Genomic DNA, 17,671 nt, shown 5'->3' on the forward strand with positions numbered 1-17,671 from the left:
GATTACTCATTTTATACAAATAAATGCTCTAAATGACAATGTTTTTATTTGAAATTTGGGAGAAATGTTGTCGGTAGTTCATAGAATAAAACAAAAATGTTCATTTTACTTAAACATTTACATATGAATAGCAAAATTAAAGAAATTGATACTGATACTAATGCATTCTAACTTAATGCTACAGTAGAACCATGCATAAGTTGTACAGAAGGAATATTTTAATGGTAACTTTCTGACACTCGGAGACACTGGACTGCAGGTGAGGTTTAAATAAATTATTAAATGAAGACAGTGAAGCTGAAATGGGCCAAGGTAGATCTACTCTTTAAATGATCCGAAAAAAATATCAGTTAATTGGCTTTCACAGTATAGTAAGCACAAACAGCCTGCAGGTATTATAGAGTGAATATCCATCTCATATAATGAGCAGGTATACCCTATCAACCACAAATCAGAACTCTTACTGTGAGATGAAAGGTTCAATGGGAATTGGTAGGTTTTTCCCTGGTACTTACAGCCATTCATGCAAGACCGATGCACTCTAATGCAAATGAATTTCTCATATCCCATAGGACATCTGGAAGACTCTGCCAACAATTGTTATACACTGAGTGGCCCTTTATTAGAAATGCTGACTACTTTGTACAGTTTGATTAAGATTGACTTTTGCTCTGTATTGCATTTACACAAAGATATGTGATACATAAACTTCATAAACCAGCCAGCCATGTACTCGAAGAAGAACTGAGAAAATAGGGTCTCTAGAGTTTTATTCATTCTTCTAAAAAAAAAAGAAAAACAGACACTGATGCAAAAAATGTATGAATTTGAGGTTCTACAGTGTTTTGTACTGGTTGGTTAAGTTTAGGTTATGGTTAAGGTCATGTTTTCATATGAATACATGCAGCTGTTTTTATGTTGGTTTTAATTTTTCATATAGTATGCAGAATAATCTTCATCGATTTTATATCACAGATTTGCATTCCAAACTACAATAGATTTCATCAGCAAGGGTCTTTATATAGAATGGTTGTTATTACTATATGGAAAATGTGAATGAATTATTACTACTTTAGCTGAATGCAAAATAACTTTTGGCCAGTATAGAGATATAGAGATAAGTATAGAGATCATTGTCTGAAAACACTATAACTTCATTGACATGCCAGAAATCATTGGATAGCAGTATGAAAATCGGTCATGAAGTATAAACCTAGGGGAAAGCTTGGGAACTCCCACCTAGGAACAATGTGTGGTTTTATTTTGTGAGGGAGGGTTTAACACTGGCCAGTGTGCTCATTGCAAGATGACCTGATTTATGGGAGTTGGAGTGAAGCTTAAAGGTTCATACCATAAATACTTAATTAAAGGCATTAACACCCAGTATTTAAAAACAGAATTCTTCATTTTTTGTGAGGTCATCAGTTGAGTCATGTAAACCCACTTAAATGCTGACCTTGAATGAATGAAATATGACTTTGGAATACTTTGAGAGAGACATAAGGTAAGAACAAAAAAAACATGAAAAAAATGTTTTTTTGCTCTAAACAAAACATCACCATATAGAATTAGTACACAGTCTTTTTGCTTTTTGTTTTGCTATTTTCAGTATTTAAATATACATATACATACACATTGAGGCAGTGCCACAATAAGTAAGTCATTTTCAGTCTGTGTTTGGGTTACGTTTACTTTATCAATTCAAATCTTTATGTAAACCAGCATGTCTACAATAAACCAAGTGGATTTGAGAGAAAAATGTGTGTGAACATTTAAACATCAGCTTAAACATTGCACAGCTGCTCTGACCCACTGTCACTCTGCTTGTCCAACACACAGAGGGTCTCGACATCCCATCACTGCAATCCAACCATGACCAACAGCAGGGCGCACGCACAAACTGAATTATGTGTCCTCTGTGAACTCGAGCATTTAAACACACTCGAATGTCAAATTCCAACCATCCGTCTCCAAAACAAAATAAATCCACATTCACAGTTTTTCTGTTTCTCTCATACATGCTCGATAAATCTGGCTCACACACTGGTTGGTAATGCAAAAGTTGGCCATGACAGTATAGGGGCAGATGAGCATTAGTTAAAAAGCCCAGTTATCAGACTGGATTTGAACCAGCAGGAGCCAGCAGCCCAGCTCCAGCCTCAGTGCAGCACTCTCTCTGCATCACTCACACTGGGACAGCAACGAGGACACGCATTCAAACCCCGTCCTCCTCCCAACTGTGACTAATGAGGGAAGTGCTAAGTCCTCCAGCCACCGGGGGGCCATGTGACAGAGGCAGCACTCGAAATGATTGAATGGGTGGCAGTAAAGTGGGAGCTATCGCATTTGCATTCATTCCAGAACTGAAAGAGACTCTGGCAGTGCACCAGTTGTTTTGAGGCTAACAAATTTCACTCCCTGATATAAAAAAGCCGGTTATAGGAAAACGGGAAGGTCAAAAAGTACACAAACATGAAGTGAAACAACGTGTAAAGCCAATGAGAGTCCAAATCAAAAACCCAGCAACACAGTATAAAATACATTTAGTATCCTACTTAACATTATGTAAAATCTAAAATTACATTGCGTCAAATAAAAACAAATCCATAAATACATTTAATAATATTTTAAAGGTTCATTTCACCATCATTAAAAATCAAGCGTGGTACATTTTACACTATAAACTATATTTGTCCCACACAAAATAACTAAATGAATCATATACTTGTCAGGAATTGGGGATGACCCAGGCAGGGAGACGAGGAGACGGACGCAAGTGCAGGTAGGGTGAGAAATGAATAATTTAATAAATAAATAAAAATAAACCAGCAAACAAGAAACAAGTAAACACTTAAACATAAAACAGGGAGATATATACAAGGATCAAGGGAGTGAACTAAATAAATTAAACTAGATAAATAACTAAAAACCAAAACAAACGAGAGAAACCAGAGAACATAAACTAAACCAACAAGAGATAATAAATAGCAAAATAAACTGGGAGTAAATAAACAAAGAAACAAACGAGGGACTGAATAAATACAATACTAAACAAGGCAGGGATATATACAAGGAAAACTAACAAGAGGCTAAACTAGACAGGGAAAAACTAAACTAGACAAGAATAAATAAACTAAGCAGGGAACTAAAGGGAACAAGAAACAAGAAGATGTAAACAAGGAACTAGGGCTAGGGCTGAAATCACAAAGAGCCACGGAGAGACAAACAACAGGGGTTAGTGCAAAGACCAATGGAGACAAAGAGGCAGAGAAGTGCTTTTTATAGTAACATGAAACACACTAGAATTGGAAACACCTGGGGAAGGGGCGGAGCTACAAATGAGAAACAGGTGGAAAAGTACTGAGCCGGGAGACACAGGGGAGCACAGGTCACGTGGGGAAGACACACAGAGACACAACGAGGCCAAGATGTGACAATACTGCCTAAAGACATTTGCATTGCTGTCCCCTGTCTAAAAACACAAACCCTACAAGAGCTGAAAAGTGAGGTTCATAAGGAAAGTGCAACATACTAATTAAAACAATTGCAATGCTTCTTACATTTACTCTGACTTTTATTAGATTGCAGGCAGTAAGAACCCGAGATGTTAGATGCTTTGTCTGATCATGTTCATATTATTTGTTAATTTACACACGGCCCTATTTTAGCTATCTACTGTGTCAGTGTGTCTTGTTCTATCATAACAAAGGTCTTAAAAAGCTCTCTTAATTAAACATTGGTGTGTGTTTTGGATGTAAAGTGCAATAAACCAATCAGTGTGTCACTCGCCATTCCCTTTAACATCCAGGTGCGCTCTGACTTTGGTGTATTACTATTTTAATGTAATGAGCATTTGACGCACCTTGCGGCTCACAGTGTCCATTTCTTCCCCCCAAAAAGGTCTGGAATATCACATATAATCTGAACAAACTGTACTTTCTTATGTTGAAGTTCAGCAATAAAATGACTTGAGTACTATTTCAAGTTACCATTTGGCAGAAGCTGCACTGATGATGAAGGCAAACTCAATAGTCAGCACCTGTACTTCCCTTTTAAAATCCTGTATAGACCATTAAATCCTTTATTGATCGTAAATCCCTTGCTGACCTCAGGACTTCATGAATACTTTCTCTCTTAAGCCCTCATGAATAGCATAAACTCACCTAGGATGAAGCGAGAGAAGAGAAGCTTATATTAAATTCAATTTTGATTCTATTAGATAAATAGTGTTTGCCCTGTGTTGGCCTAATCCTATATGCTACACTTTGGGTTCCTTTTTTAACTTTGTAGAACTTCTAGATTGTTCCCCATTCCTGTCTTGACTTTCATCAACCTACAGTCTTTTTAAAACCTCTAGTTCCCAGTGGGAGAACAAAGTAGAGTAATTCAAAGACACTAGAAGGGACAGTTCACAGTGGAAGTCAAGTCCTCATCCCATTTCTTGCAGACAGAATCTCACTGCTACTCTAATGGAAAATCATTCCATCATCCCTGGACGTGCCATTGCAGATTCCTCCCAATTACCGTCTCCATGAGAAGATATGGGTTCATAGAGAGTTCCCCTTCTCCAGTGCTAAAAAAAGGCCCAGAGCAGTAAGAGATTCAGGCTTCATCAAGCCAAGAGTAAGCTGCTCCAGCTACATGGGGGAAGAAGCTTAAAACCCTGTCACTGCATAAATATGCTCAATTAAATTCCGATCTCAGAGTGTCACTTCATGTGTGTTAAACCCTGCATATGTACCTCCACTGACGCAGATCCAAAGATGTATTAAATTTGTATTTGGAGTTAGCATCGTGCCTGAAGGGACCCACGTGTGTTTCTAAAGCACTCCCTGAACATTTATCTCCATTACCTGCTGACAAGTTCTAATTCAGGTCCTCATAAAAGATTAGACAGTGCTGCACATCCTTATTCCCTGCTGAAAAAAAAACAGCTTTTGATAGTGGCTGGGTTCAGATCAGTCTTAAGCTGGTCTTTGATGGTAAATTCACTATATTGTCAAACGTATCCGCTCGCCTGATTTGCGTTTGATTTTGTAAGGCTTGGATGCAGCTTCCATGAAGCCTGTTACCCTCTATTGTTCTTGAGCTAATCTGTTTTTAGGAGCAGTCTGCATACCCAGGTACTTGGATTTATACACCTGTGGCCATGGAAGTGATTGGACTTCTGAGTTCGATCATTTGGATGGGTGAGTGAATATTTTTGGCAATATAGTTGACCTTATGCTGGTAAAATAGCTGGTTAACCAGTATGGTCACACTTGGTCAACTGGTAATTTGGCCTGGTCAGGTTGAGCTCATGTTTGTAGACCAGTAAACCAAATAAATCAAACTTGAATGAAAACATAATGTCACTTGGGCTCAAAGTGTTCCAGTAGGCTAAGCGCTGCTACTATGATCAGGAGATTGCTTGTTCGAATCCTGTTCATGTAGCTTGCCATCGGCTACCGGAGTCCTCAGAGAGCACAATTGGCCTTGCTCTCTCTGGGTGGGTAGATGGTGCTCTCTACCCTCATCACTCCAAAGGGTGATGTCGATCAGTACAAGTATGTATCGGAACCGAGTCGCTGCGCTTTCATCCGAGTGCGCTGTGATGGTACTCTGTAATGCTGTATCAGCAACAGTTCAAAAAGAGGTGGTGGCTGACTCCACATGTATCGGAGGAGGCATGTTCTAGTCTTCCCCCTCTTGGTGTTGGATCATTACTAGTGATAGGGGGAGTCCTAATGAGTGGGTTGGGTAATTGGCCGTGTAAATTTGGGAGAAAATGGAAGAAATAATTAGGAAAAAAAACATAATGCCACTTTTTCAGGCTTTAGTTCGCTGGAGAAGTGTGCGAGCAAGAACAACAGGATTTCTTCACTTGCTTATAAATATTATGAAATTAATTAGTGAAATTAACCCTTTTAAGAAATGTGTGTAACATTTTTAGGAATGCCTTTCACAAAGAACAGAGGCTGTTTTTATGGCAGACTCATTTCTGAACTCAGCAGAGCAGCCGTTCTCCAAAAGTCGGGCTGGGCTTCCATGTTGTATTGTGCTTCCAAGAATGCCTGGGTCAGTGAAGACGAGGGAAGTGTCTGCTAAAGCATTTTTAAAATTTAATCAGAGATCCTATTTCTGTGCTCTCCAGATAGCAGCATACTCCAGAAAGCCTCAAGTGTAGCAGCAGGTCTCACTGAACACTCTCAATTCTAGCTGTTATGAGTTTCACAATGATGTCTTGGATCAACGAGACAGGCCAAAGAGACTCTGCCCTCAGATTTCCATTATCCTCAAGACCCCACTCTCTTTCTTCTTTATTTTAAGAGCTCATATCATGTCTGCTTTTTTATCATTTTACACACACACAGAATTCCATTCAAAATGCTAGATTTACTGATATAGACAATTTACAAACAGTTAAACTTAACCAGGTTTAGGTTATAATTTTTTTAGGTGCAGGGACAAAGGTAATTTCTGAAGTGGTTTCTCTGAGTGTCCACTGCACTATATATTTAATGATGGTTGCAGACTGGAAAATGTTTGCCTTACTTGGGGGCAGGTTGGTTTATGTGTTTGAAATACCATCAAATAAATACATTAAATGTCCACTGGGTTGGTTAAAACATCAGTGTTTTCAGAGCCAGGCCAAGCTTTGCAGAAAACCTACAGTGTGCCACATTATTTTAATTAAAAATGAAACAATTAAACACAACTACAAAATTAAAAATAATAAAAAACTAGAAGGTTTCTCACAGTGGCTTGCCTTCCTCGAAAGGTTAAAGAAAGAGTAATGTAAAAAATATTCATTGTTTTTTTTTATTTAGTCAACATCAGTTTAGCCCTTCACAAATCCTTCATGTTAAAATGATAAGGACTGAGAACAGGCCCAGAGAGGCTAATCGGGAGATTCGGGAGGATTCATGATGGGCCGGCTCATGTCAATCTCGAGTTTGGGCCGGTTGGACGGGAAAAATAATTTTGACACTTAAATGCCAGATTAAAAAAAAGAAAGAAGTTGGAAAAAGAAGCTGCCAAATATGCTAAATTAACAAACTTGTTTTCCAGAGGACCGACTCCAGCTGCAGCCGGTAAACAGAGATATAATGGAAATAATCTTGAATTGCAACGTTTGCAATGTTAACTTAGCGTAGTTTATTTTGTAGAGCCCAATACACACCATTAATCACAAATGTCCAGTTTTAAGCTGAAAATAATAAACTTTTAATAATATTTCGAAAGTGTATAATATATTAATAGCCAAACTCATTAATGGAATGTTTTTGTAGCGTCGGAGCAGCAAGCCCAGATGCTTACCGTGTAATTGGGCTGGGATATAAGTTTCTGTTGCCCATTTCAAGCACTCAGGTTGCATGCAAGTAGCTTCTCTGCATTAAAATGTGTGAAAAATAGACTAGGAAGCTCACTGTCTCAGGAACTCTTGGAGGTCTTCATTCTTTCATGTACACAGAGAAAGAAATGATCACGTCTATACTATAGACAATGACACAATTATTAATAAAGTTGCAGAAACCAGTGCACTGCTTAGGAGGCTTTTGATGCTGTAGGGTACACATTTCAACTTATTGATCCTGTACAAATGTAAATAGGTTTTCATCTTTATCACATTTTTTACCTGCCTGAATTCACAAGCATTGGAGGAGGAATGTGCTAGTCGTCACCCTCATAGTGTCAGGAGCATTGAACGTAATGTGGGAGTGGGTGGGTTGGTTTAACTGGTTTACAACATCAGTCAAAAATGACCCACATTCATTTCCCAGGTTATTTAATGCTGTCTGAGTTTTCAATCTTTTCACGTACATTTATTTTATGATTGAATATTCCAAGTTTGATTAATTAATTTTTGTCTCTTGGATGACTGGGTCATTTTTGACCCATGTGTGTAAATTCAATGTAGTAATATAAAAACTATTTCTTTTCATAAAATATTGAAGTAAAAATTAAAATAATGATATATATTTATTATATACTTGAATCAGTAGAAAATGATTCTTATAAAAAATAGGGTGTATGATAATCAAAAACAAGCTAATTGAGGAATTCCTTGAACACTGAATGATTATATTAATTTATTGCAAATTGTTCTGTATATTTGGTGGTACATATTCTAACAAAGTGTTTTGAGAATGTACTGTGACAAGTTATATCCTCTCCAAGCTCAGAATACAGCAGTAAACACTGCTCAGAAATTCTCCAACTGTGGTGAAGTATGACAGCTCCTGACAAACTGATGTAAATGAAAATGTGTAATCTGTCAGAATGGCTCACATTAATATAAATTGCTTTTCTCTTATGGATGATTTTAAAATATTTTATCTTGTATTAAAGACTCGGTTACAGAGAAGGACACGTCACGTCTTTTCTGTAATCACAGATTTTGCGCAGCAGTTTGATTTATCACTTGGAATAACACTCGCCTACAAAGTCAAACTCCATCACACTGACATTCCACAACTTAGTGGACTTGGACAGACTGCAAACTACATTCATCACCACTTACTGTGTAGCACACAACCTTGGATCATTTCATCACACCTAATGATGAGAAGACCTGCCGGTACGAGAGAGAGAATCCAATCTGCAGCCAACAGAGAGATAACAAATGAACAGCACTGCAGAAGGTCACTCGCCCTGCATGACCTATTTAGCCGCCCCTTCCCTACAGCACCAGACACCAGCGACCTTTACTTCAACTCCTGTCTGACCTCACACGCCTCCGGAAAACAGCACAAAAGAAGAGGGCAGAGGTATGTGGAACAGTGTTGGAGGTAAACTGCAGATTTCAGAGTTTAGCTTGTTGTCTTTTTGAAGCATGCTGTTTTCTAATAGAGGCATTTAAAGTGTCCCTGTCAGCAAAAACCTGACCAGAACACAGCTTGCCTTAACCCCACCCCCCCTCACACACATGTTCACCACTGTAACAAGTTCTGTACTTTTCACATGTTCTGCTCTTACTATAGATACTGTTTATATGCTACGCTACTGTAGATCTGGTATTATGGTTGATATTTTGAAGGGTGAATTTTGCAGTACACATTTTAAAATGTTGGGAATAGAACAAATCATAAAAAACCTGTGATAGTGTCAGTTTACCATAAATATGTATATATACATTTTTTATCATTTACAATTTACAGGCTTTTTAACATATTCTAATATGTCCTGTGATAAAAATACAGCAGCATATTACTGTGATAGCTATAAATGACAGTAATGTGATCGTTACTGTGATAAAAAGCACAGTATTTTACAGGTACTGGGACTATATGTACAGCAACCTGCTAGCTAATTGCTGACAGTTTCTTTTTTTTTTTGCACATATGGGACTGAAAAAAAAAAACAATAGGTTTTAATGAATGATGGTTGTGATGTTATATTCATTAACAAATTTATATTTGTTCACACTGATTTTGGTAGCTGATTAACAGCCCTTTCAAAATTAACAGATAAATATGTCATGTCATGTCAAGTCATGTTATAGAAACATTGTTGCTGTACCTGTTGCTGTACCTGGCTGTTGGGTTACCAATTTCAAAGGTAACAATACATGCTTCTAAAAAAAATCTGCACATCTGAGGTACAGGTAATCCCTGCAGAACCCAGGCTGAGTATAAAGGCTCAAACTGTGCTTGTTTGAAAGGCAGGGATGAAAAATAAAAAAGGCACCTTGTACATGACACAGGGCCAGTGTGCCAAATATTTTAACACACCATGTATTATAACATCGTCTTCATTCTTGATTAAGGCCTGAGTTTATTTTTAATTTGCAGAACGTGTGTTTCCTCCGCCACTGTAAATTACTATGTCACACAGCTTTACTGAGCCCTTTTGTCTTGATTAGAATTGACCAATCAATGTCACACAGTCTTTTTTTTTATGAGCGCTCTTGACCACATAATTGATACATAAGCACCAAATTATGAGGAATAATTGGCAACTAAATAATCACACCCTTATCTGTTGGAAGAACAACATTCTAAAAGCACTTATTAAGCCACATTTTCATATTTTCTTGCTCTACAGGGCACACAGTCATAATTTATTGCAAGAAAAGCCACAATAGAGGGAAATTAGGGTTTTTATTTTTTTGAAATTAAAAATTTTTGTATTTTTTTTTTTGTATTTTGTCTTATTTTTGCCACTCTAGAGGGTACTTTAGCAGCATTTTTTTAACCATGGGGGCATAATAGAGGCAATGGCCACCACTGGTCTTGAAAAAAAATAAAATTACTTGGCATTTTTAAAGTCAACACACTACAGGCAAGAATGAACAAATTGGTCCAGTCGTTTTTAATTTTGGGATAAATTGTATTTATAAGCTGTCTTCACCCAAAACTATAAAAACACTGAAATCCTTTAATATGTAGAATCTGACTAAAATATCCAAATAATGTATGTCGTTTTCTTTGCAATAATGTCAACATTTAAACAAAAGGTGTATGTTTTCTAAAATATCAGAAATAAGGCAGATATCAGAGCTATGTAGATATCAGGGACATTCCAATATTTTAGTTTAGAAGATTAGAAGTTTAGCTTGGCAACCCGAGTGAGCTTTGTGTCTGGGTAGGGGTGGGTGGTTGGGTGGGGCAGACAGCTCTCTGTGATGTTTTGAAATTGAACTGCTGTAGTTGGCTATTTCACACACTCGCTTTAATTTCCTACAGATTGCTCCAATAAATCTTAAAATCAGCTTTTCTCTACATTCACAATCAGAAATCTCAGTATCTAACTGGACTCAGACTCCATCACTCTGGCATTTCACATCATACTGGACTTGGCCAGACTGCAAACTACATTCATCACTGCTTACTGTCCAACACACACAACCTCAGATCATTTCATCACACCTAATGATGAGAAGACCTGCCGGTACGAGAGAGAGAATCCAGTCTGTAGCCAACAGAGATAACAAATGAACACCAGCACTGCAGAAGGTCACTCAGCTTCACCTGTTTAGCTGCCCCTTCCCTACAGTCGAGGAATTATACATGTTCATTCCTAACCCTAATCTAAAGCCTACACAGTCTGACCTGTAAATAGTAAAATATTAACATTCCTTTATTCTGTCTTGCATTTTGTAATGTCTTAATGCATTTTTAATCAGGAAAATAGCTGTACTTGTAATGTATATCAAATTATCTATTACAATTACATAATTTTGTTAAAAAAATAATAACAATAATAAATAAAAAATGATATTTTATTTTTATTTTAAAATTACTAATACTAATGAAGTATGTAGTATAAAAAAATAAATGTTAAGTATACTTAAATACCCACAATACATTCACAGTACCAGTTTTTGAGTGTGAATACAGTCGACACTATTATCCCACAGGAGGAGCTTCTCATATCTGGATCAAGATTAGGAAAAATGATGTATAGCGATAACAGTGCAGCAGGACCATGGCAGGGGAACTTGCAGTGATGTATTTTGGTAAAGCAATGATTCATCACTTCTTGTTAGTACAAACAGGGTTAGTACACCTATATTTTCTGTACTAACCTTCCAAACCTGCTCTGTTGAAATTAGTTTATTATTGCTGTCCGCAAAAAAATAAATAACTCCATTTTAGTCAAAATGTCCCTTACACTATATCAAAATTTCTTAAAGAATGAACCACTAGAAATTTCTGAAATTACCTGAAATACACTCTTTTTACATTGACTTCCATTGAAAAAAGCACAATAACACAAAACTGTTCAAGAGATAAAGACAGAGGTTGATTTTTTTTTTTACAAATTAATTACTATTGACTATTGATTTGTGTTCTAGTCAAGATCACCACAGCCAAGTCTGAAGACCAAGACCAGGATTGTTGAGTTCATGTCAAGACCAAGTCTTTTTCTAGTCAAATTTTAGCAGTCAAAACTGTGGCTGAGAAGGAGATAAGAGTGAGACCAGAGTAGGATTTCATCATATATCAAAAGTAAAAGAAAAAATAGAAAAAGAGAGATAAAATAGTTTGTAACTCACTGTACATGCATGATCATGAGTTGAAGATGATGTATATTAATACATCTATAATAATTAATCATTTATCAATTATTTTTGTTAATACAAAACATTAAATAATACAGAGAGCAAAAGTTCAGGTTTTTAATAAACATTATCTCAGATAGGAGCGTTGGATTCGGTTGGTCTTGACAGCAGTTTACAAGTCCATCTCTTCCTGAGATCGAGGGAAGACCACTTCAAAATGAGGTCGAGGCCTAGACAATATCAAGACTGTATATTTAGAGCCTTAAGACCAGTCTTAAGTACTACAGAACTACTATTGGTAATTAAGAAAGCCACATAAATGTAATATGCGGAAAATAAAAATACGAGAAAAATGTTGAACATGGGCCCTGTAGTCTCTAGTCTCTTGTTACACACATCATTCATTATTCAGTAACTATTGAAAACAGTGCAAACTGGCTGAGTTATGCTTAAACATTACAATTTGAATCTGAACATTGAACATTCGGCAGTCCTGTGGACTCCTAGAGGTGTCCTCCTGGAATATGTCCAAGGGCAGCTTCTTTTTATCGTCCCTGGAAGATGACCCTCAGATAACCATTCACCCCAGCTGAACACCACCTCTGTGACATGTGGTAATGTACTGCACCCTCGCTGTAGTATGTTTTATGTGTTTAAATCTCCACATATTTTGTCTCTGGACTGCAGCTCTCCTGATTAACTGCTGATGCATATTAAAAGCGGAGCTTCATCAGAAGCAGAGGGCGAGAGCAGGCGTTTGGCAGAATGCTAATTCACCATGACTGAATTAACAGTGATATATTGGCTTGATAATTAAAGACACATTAACTAGAACACGCAGCATGAAAAAGAGAAGGATAAAAACGTATGTGCTTAACCCTGAGGTTAAAGGTCACAGTGGAGAAGGAGGTCACAGATTACCAGCGGGAACTGCCCACTTATAGGACACTTAAAGATCTCCAACTGGGGACGAGTGTAAATCTGGACCAGCGGCCCATTACTGGGAGTGACAGAATGAGAATGTGATATTATAGGGAGAATAAGATTGACTAGTAAATGAAAGTGACCTTGGCTGACGCAGAATCAGATCACTTGACACTCCATAAATCAAGGAGCAACACCAGGAAATTTACACTTGTCCGTTCTCCTGCCTGGACTAAAACACACTTCACATCTTTTCATTCACGCTACAAACACACTCGTATGACCCTTCACAGAAAACCTGCTTTATAAGAAACCACCCTGGATCATAATGAAATCATAAAAAAAAATCAATTCAGCAAAAGACACAATTAAGAGGTGTTCCCAACAGGGATTACCACTCCTGTACCCTTTCAAAGTCAAAGCTGCGGAATAAATGGGGATATAACTGAAAATATGATGGAAAGCTCAAGTGTTCAGACTAGGTGATATTAAGAGAAAGGTCACATTATGATTTCTTAGGGGTTTTGCTTGCAAAAGATCATTAGATATTATATAAAATGGAAAGTCCTCATCAAGGACAAAGCAATTGGGTATTTTTTGTTTGCTTAAGGCAGGAATAAAAATAGATAAATAAGTAGGACAATAATAATTCAATTAAAATCAGTTTTATTTAAATAGACATTTAAATATGCTCTTTAAAAATGGTCGGCAGAAGTTAGGGGGTAAAACACAAAAAGGATACAGATACAATAAATCAGAGAAAATCAAATCACACCTATAATCAAATTTAATTTGTACAGCTAGAAATCAAGTACAAATCACACACTTAGCCAATTTATTTGAATTGCGTTGTGCACCACAGTAAGAATAAAAAAAGATTTAAGCACTGTATTGTACAAAGGATGTAAGAATCAAGACTGTGGAAAAATAAACAATGTTACTCCTTCTCCAGAGATTTTGATGATCCAGTGTCTACTGTGCTCAGCATCATTAAGGAATGTACTGCCCGTGGTGCTGTACAATGTAGCTAACAATGTGGAGCACAGTGTCAGAAAGCTGGGTCTCTCTCAGAGGTCAGGGGTCATGCAGCAGGACAATGAGCCAAAGCATACTTCAAAAATCACCTATCATTTCTATCAGAAAAGGGATTTCAACAGTCCATCAAATTGAATCTTTCTGGACTTTAGGTATTATGGGATGCATTACGGTATGTAGTGTATTATAGTTCTAATGTGATGTTTAACTGTTTGATCTGAGACTGTTAAAGGAGAACTCTGGTGTAAAATGGACTTGGGTTGTACTGAAACATAATTACGAGTACTAACCTTTGTTGAATATCCAACCTCCGTTAGGAGATAGCATTCCAGAATACAGAATTTTTTCCAGTTTCTCCAAACAGGTTTTAGTATGGGCGCTATAGGGGCATATTTTTGCCCCTGCAGAAAAAACGCCTTTTCCACCGCTAACATGCTCAAAATAGCTCCACACTTTATTGGTAGAATTCGGAGAGCCTAGACATTTAAAATGAGACAATAAAAACTTTTAAAGTGCACCGGAAGTTTATTAAAATAGTCTGTTTACCTCATGTAGCACTACACTAGTTCTCCGGATGCCGCAATCTTAAAGTTAAGTCCGGAGAACTAGCTTAGTGCTACTATTTTAATAAACTTCCAGTGCACTTTCAAAGTTCTCAAGGTCTCATTTTAAATGTCTAGGCTCTCTGAATTCTACCAATGAAGTGTGGAGCTATACTGAGCTTGTTAGCTGTGAAAAATCGATTTCTCTGCAGGGGCAAACATATGCCCCTATAGCGACCATTCTAAAACCTGTTTGGAGAAACTGGAAAAAATTCTGTATTCTGGAATCTCCAAACGGAGGTTGGATAAGTATCTAAAGTACTTTAACTAAAGTAAATGCTTTTAGCAGTTAAAATAAAAATAAAAATGTAATAAATCCACCCTTTTCAAACAAGGAACACCTTTATTTAAATATAACTTCTAAGATATTTTGAGGCCCTCAGTTCAAAGGCCTCTGCATTTGTAAAGCCTTATTGTAAAAGTTAAAAATGTCCCTGCATTATTTGTGAGCACTTATTTTTGTTTATAGTATTTTGTGAATCCTGCCACGCCACCTATAGGAGAGCTATGATTGGTCAGGATGTGTAGAGTCGTGATTAGGAATTAAAATATGGACATGTCCAGAGTTGCTCACTCAAGTGTTAAATCCTCTATTTTCATTAATGGCCTAATTCTACTTCTGCCTTTTAATATGTTCCCAGCTTGGCGGTGTCTGTCAGCCGCTGTATTTGAGTGGGGTAATCATCAGGGCTGGGATTGAGTTTTGGAGTTTTTGAGTGGAGGCTCTCTGTGGTAGCTGTACGGCACGCTACAGCCAGAGAAACTTTTAATGATCTGGCTCGCGCTCTCCCTGCGATGCTAATTGGCTGAAACGAGCAAGAGGGACCTCCCGCTGGCGACCGCCACGCGCCACCTTTTAAATGGAAATGTTGCCCGCTGTCTCTCTCAATGCTTCTCAGACCCTTCCACATCATACAAGGGGAAATCTGTCCTACACTGTGACTCGCGTGCTCACACACAAGCTGCTCCTCCAGTAAAAGCTGTGCTACTTATACGAGCAAACATGAAGCTAAGCTAACCTGCTTTAATCGCTGTTGCTGAGACCGCTAGTTCTTGGCCTGGGGTCATTCTAACAGTTGTTAAAGAGATGTTAAAAAAAAGAACTTAACTCACAGACTGATTTATTCTTAGCTCATGTCTGACTAGTCTTGTGTGCCCTAAAACAGACATTTATAGTGCAGGCTAGAAAAAGTAAGTGAACTCTTAAGTCTCCTAGTAGGGGTTCCCAAACAACTGCACACACTTGTGCTTGTATCATATCAGTTACATACATTGACTAGCAAAAGTATTCATTACATTACATTATATTACATTACATTACATTTGGCAGATGCCTTTGTCCAAAGCAACTTACAAAAATTATGTACATAGAGTAACAGAAGTTTAGGGTAAACAAACATCTTTATATAGGGCCTAAAGGAGGTCAAAGGGAAATAACAGGGTAGAGGAGTGAAGGAGGGGAAGAAGGAAGTTAGAAGTAGTTAGTGTGTTAAAGGTGTTAAGAGAGTAAGTGCTCTTTGAAGAGCTCTGTCTTCAGGAGTTTATTGAAGATAGCGAGAGATTCTCCTGATCTGGTAGTGGAAGGTAGTTTGTTCCACCATTGGGGAACTCTGTATGAGAAAAGTCTGGATTGCTTTGTGTGAATGTTTGTTTGGCAAAGCGAGGCGACGTTCATTGGAGGAGCGCAGCGGCCGGGAGGTAGCGTAAGTCTTCAGGAGTGAGTGCAGGTAGGAAGGAGCTGTTCTGTCATCACCTTGTAGGCGATAGTAAGAGCTTTGAATTTGATACGAGCAGCATCTGGTAGCCAATGGAGCTCAATGAGCAGCAGGGTGACATGTGCCCATTGGATGAAGACCAGACGTGCTGCTGCGTTCTGGATCATTTGGAGTGGTTTTACTACGCAGGCCGGGAGGCCAGTTAGCAGGGCATTGCAGTAGTCGAGGCGTGAGATGACCACTGCTTGTACCAGGAGTTGGGTGTCCTGTTGTGTCAGAAACGGTCACATTTTTCTGATGTTATAAAGCGCGAAGCGGCAGGATCGAGCAACTGAGGCCACATGGTGCGTGAAGGAGAGCTGGTTATCAACCATAACACCCAGGTTCCTAGCTACCTTTGTCGGTGAGAGAGAGAGAGTCGATGCTTATAGAGAAGTTGTGTTGGATAGATGGTTTCGCTGGAAGTTCAGAAGTTCAGTCTTGGAAAGGTATAGCTGGAGGTGATGCTACTTAATGCATGAGGATAAGTCTGAGAGGCACTGTGATATCCGTGCAGAGATCGAAGGGTCTTCGTACCCCTTGAACTTTTTCACATTTTGTCATCTTGCCACCACAAATTCAAATGTATTTTATTGAGATTTTAAGTGACAGACCAACACAAAATAGCACGTAATCATAAAGTGGAATGAAAATGACGTTTTTTATATTGTAAGGTGACAAAATGTGAAAACGTTGGAAGGGGTATGAATGCTTTTGCAAGCCACTGTAGTTGTATCAGTTTACAGTATGTATAGCTTTATACACAAACTTTCCTCTCTTAAGAACCAAAAGACTTCTTTTCCCAACAACAATAAATCTCCCACAAGCCCCTGTTTATTCTATAGCTAATAATATATTTAAAAAATAGATGATACCAAAGCTGAGCTGCAAAGAGTCTCCGCATAAGAAAAATGCACAACAGAAGTTGCAAGACTGTATGGAGAGGATGACTGTAGGACTTGGTTTCATAATAAAATAAATCAAACACCTAAATTTCTAATTAACCTGTTCTATAATTTAAGAGAAACATGTGTTTCATTAAATAAAAAAACATTAAATATTTTATCATTTTTAAATTACAGAGGCATATGTTGTGGTGTGTGGAAGTAAAAGCACTGGGTTGTTAGGAAAAAATCATTTTATTTAAGAAAGCACATCTGAGCTGCTTGTCAGAGCTGTTTTCTTTAAATTGTTGCAGCAGTTAAAGGGGCGGTATACTTAAAAACACAGAATCCGACATATTCCTTTTTAGGGGAATAATTCTGCAATAATTTAAATGAACAGGATTTATCGCATATCTGCTAGGCCATGCACTGCTAACAGATACAGTAACCAATCACCAATATCACCTCAGCACCCAAAACACCTTA

Source organism: Astyanax mexicanus, chromosome 1 (assembly GCF_023375975.1).
Source record: "Astyanax mexicanus isolate ESR-SI-001 chromosome 1, AstMex3_surface, whole genome shotgun sequence".
In the NCBI taxonomy this organism is placed as follows: domain Eukaryota; kingdom Metazoa; phylum Chordata; class Actinopteri; order Characiformes; family Acestrorhamphidae; genus Astyanax; species Astyanax mexicanus.